The sequence below is a fragment of the Lynx rufus genome, unplaced genomic scaffold (genome assembly GCF_022079265.1).
Source record: "Lynx rufus isolate CCGP_SWC_20201006 ecotype Redwood Valley unplaced genomic scaffold, mLynRuf1.p SCAF_1, whole genome shotgun sequence".
NCBI lineage: Eukaryota > Metazoa > Chordata > Mammalia > Carnivora > Felidae > Lynx > Lynx rufus.
In genome coordinates this window covers 198,249,226-198,255,225 of record NW_025814823.1, presented here as the reverse complement: position 1 = coordinate 198,255,225, position 6,000 = coordinate 198,249,226, and the positions used below count along the sequence as shown (strand labels likewise).

Below are 6,000 nucleotides of genomic sequence, written 5' to 3'. Positions count from 1 at the left end.
CACAGAATCATGACAGATCATAACAAGTTGTGTTAAACCACTAAATTCTGCAGTGGTTTGTTATGTAGGTACTATAACGATGTCCATTTCTACTGGAGAAACCTGAAGCTGAGAGCTGAAACGCTGGCTCATAGTCTCTGTGCCAGTAAGCAGAGGAACTCACACTTGAACGAGATCTTTCTAAACTTCTAAAATTGTAAAGCCTGCATTCTGACCACTGAATACACAGATTCTCAGTTGAAACAGCTGTAAAAAAGGATATGCTTCTCAAAAAATCCTGTTTAAATTCGTAGCTGAGCTCTACCACATTACTCAACTCCAAGGGTAATGTGGATGACCCCGATGTGCATGGTACCCTCCTGCTGTTGTGTGTTACACGGGCTCCATAGCCATAAGAAGTGGCGGTGAACAAACCCTGTGCCCTCTCCCCAACCAGGGCTTGTCCTGTTAAGTGTTAAATCTTCTAACAAACGCTAGGCCCTTGTCTAAGGGCCTAAGAAATTTCAAGGGAGAAGAGAGGTTGGTGCTAGAACCTACGACACTATGAGAAGTAGAGGCATTTAGAAGTTTAATTAAAAAAGAAAAACCCTTCAGTGGTTTAGGGCCATTTAGTGTAGGGCAGATTTCCCTGTAGAGGTCAGAGCACCTCTGAAAATGCCACTGTAGGAGAGCAGGGCACACTAGCTCAGGACTCTAATAAAAACCCGTATCACTAAGGAAGAGAAAAATCTTGGAGCTGAAGGGATGCATATGTTCTACCTTCACATGTTAAAACTAAACTAGTTTTAAAAAAAATTTTTTTTTAATGTTTATTCATTTTTGGAAGACAGAGAGAGACAGAGCATGAGCGGGGAAGGGGCAGAGAGAGAGGGAGACAGAGAATCCGAAGCAGGCTCCAAGCTGTCAGCACAGAGCCCGACGCCAGGCTCGAACTCACGAATTGCGAGATCATGACCTGAGCGGAAGTCGGTCGCTCAACCGACTGAGCCACCCAGGCGCCCCACTAAACTAGTTCTGATGTCTAATTATACATAGCAGGCACTCATAGCACTCAGAAAACATCTCTATTCAGCATTTATGTAGTTATGCTTTTGTCTCCTTTCTAAATTTGAAGTAGGAAACAATCTTATTTGTATTTCTAGTCCTACCATGGTACTTTTTGCCACAGGAAGAATGCTAACCAAACGAAGGAATATATTCAAATAGTCATCCCATTTGCACTGAAGTAAACCTTATTGGATCCCTTGTATCTATGCCGGGCTCAGTGCTAGGCACTTCCATATAGGATTCCTATTTGTTTTTCTAGACAATCCAGAACACAGAAAAGGCCACGGTTTGTGTTTGTGTTTCAGTTCAAATACGAAAGAAACTGACGGAAGCAACTACTTTCACTTACAGGAAGAATGCAATACGAAAGCCGGGATTAAGATGAACAGTGTACAAATAGAACGAGGTTTTGTTTTTTTCTTCCCAGAGCCCTAAATCAGGACACACGGTTTTAACACATGGAATGGCACCCAGCAAGAACTGTGTCTGCCAAGACAAGCTGAAACCTGTGATGCCAAACCGTAGTAGGGAAAGAGAAGACACCAGGTTTGGTATTAAGAAAAGACTAGCAAGGAGCAGGAAGCCCCCCCACCCCCACCCATTCCAAGTTTGTTTACCTTGTCCATTTTCAGTGCTTTCTGCAGCAGAATCGTCTAGTCTGCCCCGTGTCTGGTCAAACTGCATCTCCTACGGTTTCAGCACACTAGCTTTCCTGAAAGGTATTTGTATCTATTGTAATGTAGGTATTTTAGTTCATTTTAGTCACATGCATGCAGAGGCAAGAACGTGGGATCTGGAAGGTAAAAATTTGGGTTTCAGTGCACCTGTGGGATATTAACCTCTCTGAGGGTAATTTTGAGCCATTAAACAAAGACACTGATTCCTGCCCGTTTGTGAGAGCGCTAGGCAGTTCTTAATGAGACACTCATACGCGACCCTTTTAGAAACTGTAAAACACTGTTCATTATGTGCAGAAACAATGTCCCCAAGGTAGAGAAAAACTAATTTAACAGTAACATCGTTAACTTTCCCCCACAACTCCTCCCACCCTACCCGCCGGCAAAAAAAAAAAAAAATTTTTTTAGCTAGACGAATTCTGGAAAATTCTCTATTGGAATGCAGTCGTTTTGCAAATGGCAACACGAGGTCCAAAGGCTTATCAGAGACCGCCAGGCACGGGCAGAGCGAGGTGCAAACCACAGGGTCCTGACAGCCTTCCCCCCCCGCCCCCCGGCGTCAGACTCTAGGCGCTTCCGGCGCGGCGACGCCGTCCCGGTAAAGATGGACTGACGCCAGCGCCCTCACAAACCGCCACGCGTAACATGGCTGCCGAGACTAGACGCCTGCGTCCCACACCCAACATGGACAAGGGGAGCGGGCCCAGCCCCGGAAGGCAACCCCCCGGAAATGCCTGAGCGGCGGCGGAAGCGGAAGCGCCGCGGCGGTGGGGGCCGCGGGAAGTGTCTGTAGCGTTTCTCCCTCCCTCTCAACCACAATAACAGACGGAGGGCCGGCGTAGGTGAGGCGGCTGTCGAGAGGGCCCGGGGACCGGCGGCGGGCCGCAGAGCCGGGGGTGTGGGCGGCGGGACGGAGGCGGCCGGATAGGGGCTCCCGGGCTCCCGACCGCCCGGGCTCTCGGTCTCGGGCCCCTTTCAGGCCTAGAGCGTCCCGGAGAGCAGGGATTGGATTTGTGGTGCTTGGCCTTGTAGGCCCTGTTTGCGGGGCTTGCTTACCTTGTCCACACCTGGCCCAAGATTCTAGCCTACAAAATTCTCTCCGGGTCTCGATTTCCTCAGGATAGGGGCGGACTGGGGGGTTGGCCTGGACAACTTATGGGACCCCCATCCCACCCCGGGTGTCAGGAATTCTACGATTTTTACGTTGTCAGTGTTTCAACCGGTAAATTAAGGAAGCCCTGTAGTCAGCGTACTGAGGGGGTGTCCCTGAGCAAGACGCAATGAATACGTCTTTGAGAGGCAGCCAGCCCTAGGATCAGGAGCCTCAAATTCTGGTCTTACCCCGTCCACCGACTCAACTGTGTGACCTTGCCCAGGCCCATCACTCTCTCCGTAGCACCGTTTGCTTATCTGTCAAGTGAAGGTGTTGGTTGCCTCTGATGCTTCTCTTAGCTCTGAAAATCAGATTCTCAACTCCCTTTAAAGGAGTCTTTCCTTAGAGACAGACCTGAAAAGCTTGTCTTCCCTGTCTCCTGTAGAGCCTGGAGTTGACTGATAAGAGACGTCTACCGTGTTTCTTTCCAGACACCAGACTGGCCGAGGGCACCTGGGCGCTTAGGAAGGCTCTTGTGCAGTGGGAAGCTCTGTCCTGATGGCTTGGGTCTATGCATCTATACCCGCAGTGTGAAAACACCCCTGTGCGAAAAACGGGAGACCTTGTTTTTTCTCTTAAAGCTGCTATTAACTTGCTGGCACTTTGGACAAATTCCTTCTGACTCTCTTGACTTGAGAGTTCTCATCTGGCAAATGAGAGCGTAGGATTAGGTTACTGGTTCGTAATCCTCTTTCCCATACTCTGAGCATAACTGAAGAGTAAAATAATGGCTCTTGTAAGGCCATGACTTTCTGGGAGAGGAAAGAGATGGAGTATGGAAAGCTACACATTGTGTAGTCCTATAGATTGAAACGTCTGTGCTTCTAATTTTTAACTTCTGACAATTTCTGGTTTAGGTGATCCCTAAGGCTCCTTCCCTGCTTTTAAAATTTGCAGTGCTGTGATTCTTATGTTCTCTCAGGGCAAAGAATAACTTTTTCGTGTGTGTTTGTTTAAATGGATGTGTGCCTGGAGGTACACGCTTTAGTGGAAAAGATACTAAGCCATAGCATAGGAAAAAAAGAAAAAAAAACTCGGTTTCAGTAAGGTGAAGTGACATAGTAAAAATAAAATTGGTCTTGCACTGGAGTTCAAGACCTGTATCCTTGCTTAAGTACTGGTACTTTCTGACTTTGTGTCTTTGGACAAGCCAGCTTACATCTCTGGGCCTCACTTTTCTTTATCTGGAAGATGAAGGGTTGGACTGGATGATTCCTAGACCCTTTTGACACTATAATTCCATTTGTGTTTGTTTTCGGACCAGCTTGGTGGGTGTGGTGTGGCATTTCTTTAGGCAAGAGAGACTATCCTAGGTAGTAGACACAGAATGTTTATGATGTTAGGAATGGGGTCATATTAAGTGATGCGCAAGATTGTTTTGATACGAGCAAGCTGAAGCCAATAAAGAAAGGCATTAGAACCTGAAGGGCAGGAAAGCCCCTGACCAGATGGGATGATGAGGACATTGGGAAGTTTTAAATGGGAGAAAGGTATTTTTAGTGAGGGCAATGAAGACTAAGACTGCATTCTAAGGCTACGTTTCACAGGAAGAACGACTCCGTCACCATCTAGCACTTAGTAGGTAGTAAGTGAATGAGGAGATAGACGGATGAACGGATAGCAGCAATCAAGAATAGAAGGAGTTTCAGGGCGCCTGGGTGGCTCAGTTGGTTAAGCGTCTGATTCTTGGTTTCAGCTCAAGTCATGATCTCAGAGTTTCTGGAGTTCGAGCCCTGCATCTGGCTCTGCACTAACAGTGCAGCGCCTGCTTGGGATTCTCCCTCTCTCTCTCTCTGCCCCTCCCCTGCTTGCGCTCTCTCTGTCTCTCAAAGTAAATCAATTAATTTAAAAAAAATTTTTTTTAAAAGGAGTTTCTCCATGGAATTCTTATTTAGATACAGAATGAAGAATTGGTTCAGTATTAGGAAAATTTTATAGAAGAAGAGATCTCTTAAGTTTTCTGTTTAGTTGTAAGGTAAGTTGGTTTATCTTTGCCCTGTCCAGTGTGTTAATAAGAGATAAAACACATACCCGGGAGGGCCTCGTGTGATCTGAGGAAAGGAGTAATTAGTAGAGTAAGTCAGGGATGGAGGAGGATGTTGGCGAGATGGTACAGGTATAGGAAGATTTTTAGTTGTGACATTTAGGGAGTGAAGGAGTGGATTGATACAGGACTTGTATAGATACCAGCAACTGTCAGAATTGTGAATAGTGTTACAATCTCTCCAGAGGTTTTAATCCTTAATAGAGGATTAAAAGGAAAAGAACTTGATTTTGCAAGCAAGCAAATGTTGGTGCTTCCCCGTAAGAGGTGGAGATAGCCTTGAGGGTCAAGGATTAAAAGAGAGGGGTAAATTTGGGAGCAAAGAGAATGAACTGAATTAGTAGAGGATAGTGTAGTTCTGTTTGGGAAGAAAGGAGTTTTGAACCTACAGACTGGAAGAAGAGCAGACCTAAGAGAAAGTGTATTACAGCAAGACCCCTGGCTTAAAGAATACACACAGACAAGTCGGGTTTACTACTTGGAACGTACTTGCACCGCCAGGATGAAAAAGATGCTTCTGGTAGCTAAGGTCTGCTGAACAGCCAGCCACAGAATATAGCATCCCCAGGACTGCTGAGGGCTGTTGAGTAGAAGCCTACATTAGAAGGACCACAAACCCTGATTTGTGGAGGAGGGTGCGGTCAGCAGCATTTCTGTCAGAGCGTCCAGAAGCCCATCTCAGAGCAGTGGCCAGGCTCTGGAGTGCAGAGAAACAGCCGAGGTACGGAGCCTGACTTGATGTAGGTGTAGTGTAGGCTGGGAAGTCCGAATCCCAGCTTGAATCCTGACACTTAATACATATTCTGGGGCCACTGACTTCTCTTCCCTGGTTCTGTTTGTCCCATCTGAAAATTGAGGGAGCTGGTCTTAGGTAGGGACCTCTGGGTGAGCTTTGATGTGTCTGTGAAGTCCCCAAGATTGCATATGAAATTCATCATGCACAAGTCTGGGTATGTTTTATTTTCCTCTTGGGGAGAAGATGTGCAGCTTTCACCATAGTCCCAGAAGGGTTTGTGACCCACAAAAAGTTAAGAACTGCATGACCAGGTGGTCTCTGAGGGCCCCTTCAGCTTTGACAT

The 6,000-nt window shown here is 46.6% G+C and overlaps 1 protein-coding gene across 2 annotated transcripts in view; it reads left to right on the top strand.

Moving 5' to 3' along the window:
• The first annotated feature begins 2,414 nt into the window (after positions 1–2,414).
• FBXO38 (F-box protein 38) overlaps positions 2,415–6,000 on the top strand; it is a 56,370-nt gene continuing 52,784 nt past the window's right edge. Inside the window, exon 1 of one of the 2 annotated variants that reach the window (XM_047092532.1) lies at positions 2,415–2,566. The gene's annotated coding sequence lies outside the window, so the exon portion shown is untranslated. Of the gene's footprint in view, positions 2,567–4,777; positions 4,853–6,000 lie in introns of those variants that run through there. The other variant, XM_047092541.1, reaches the window with a different exon arrangement.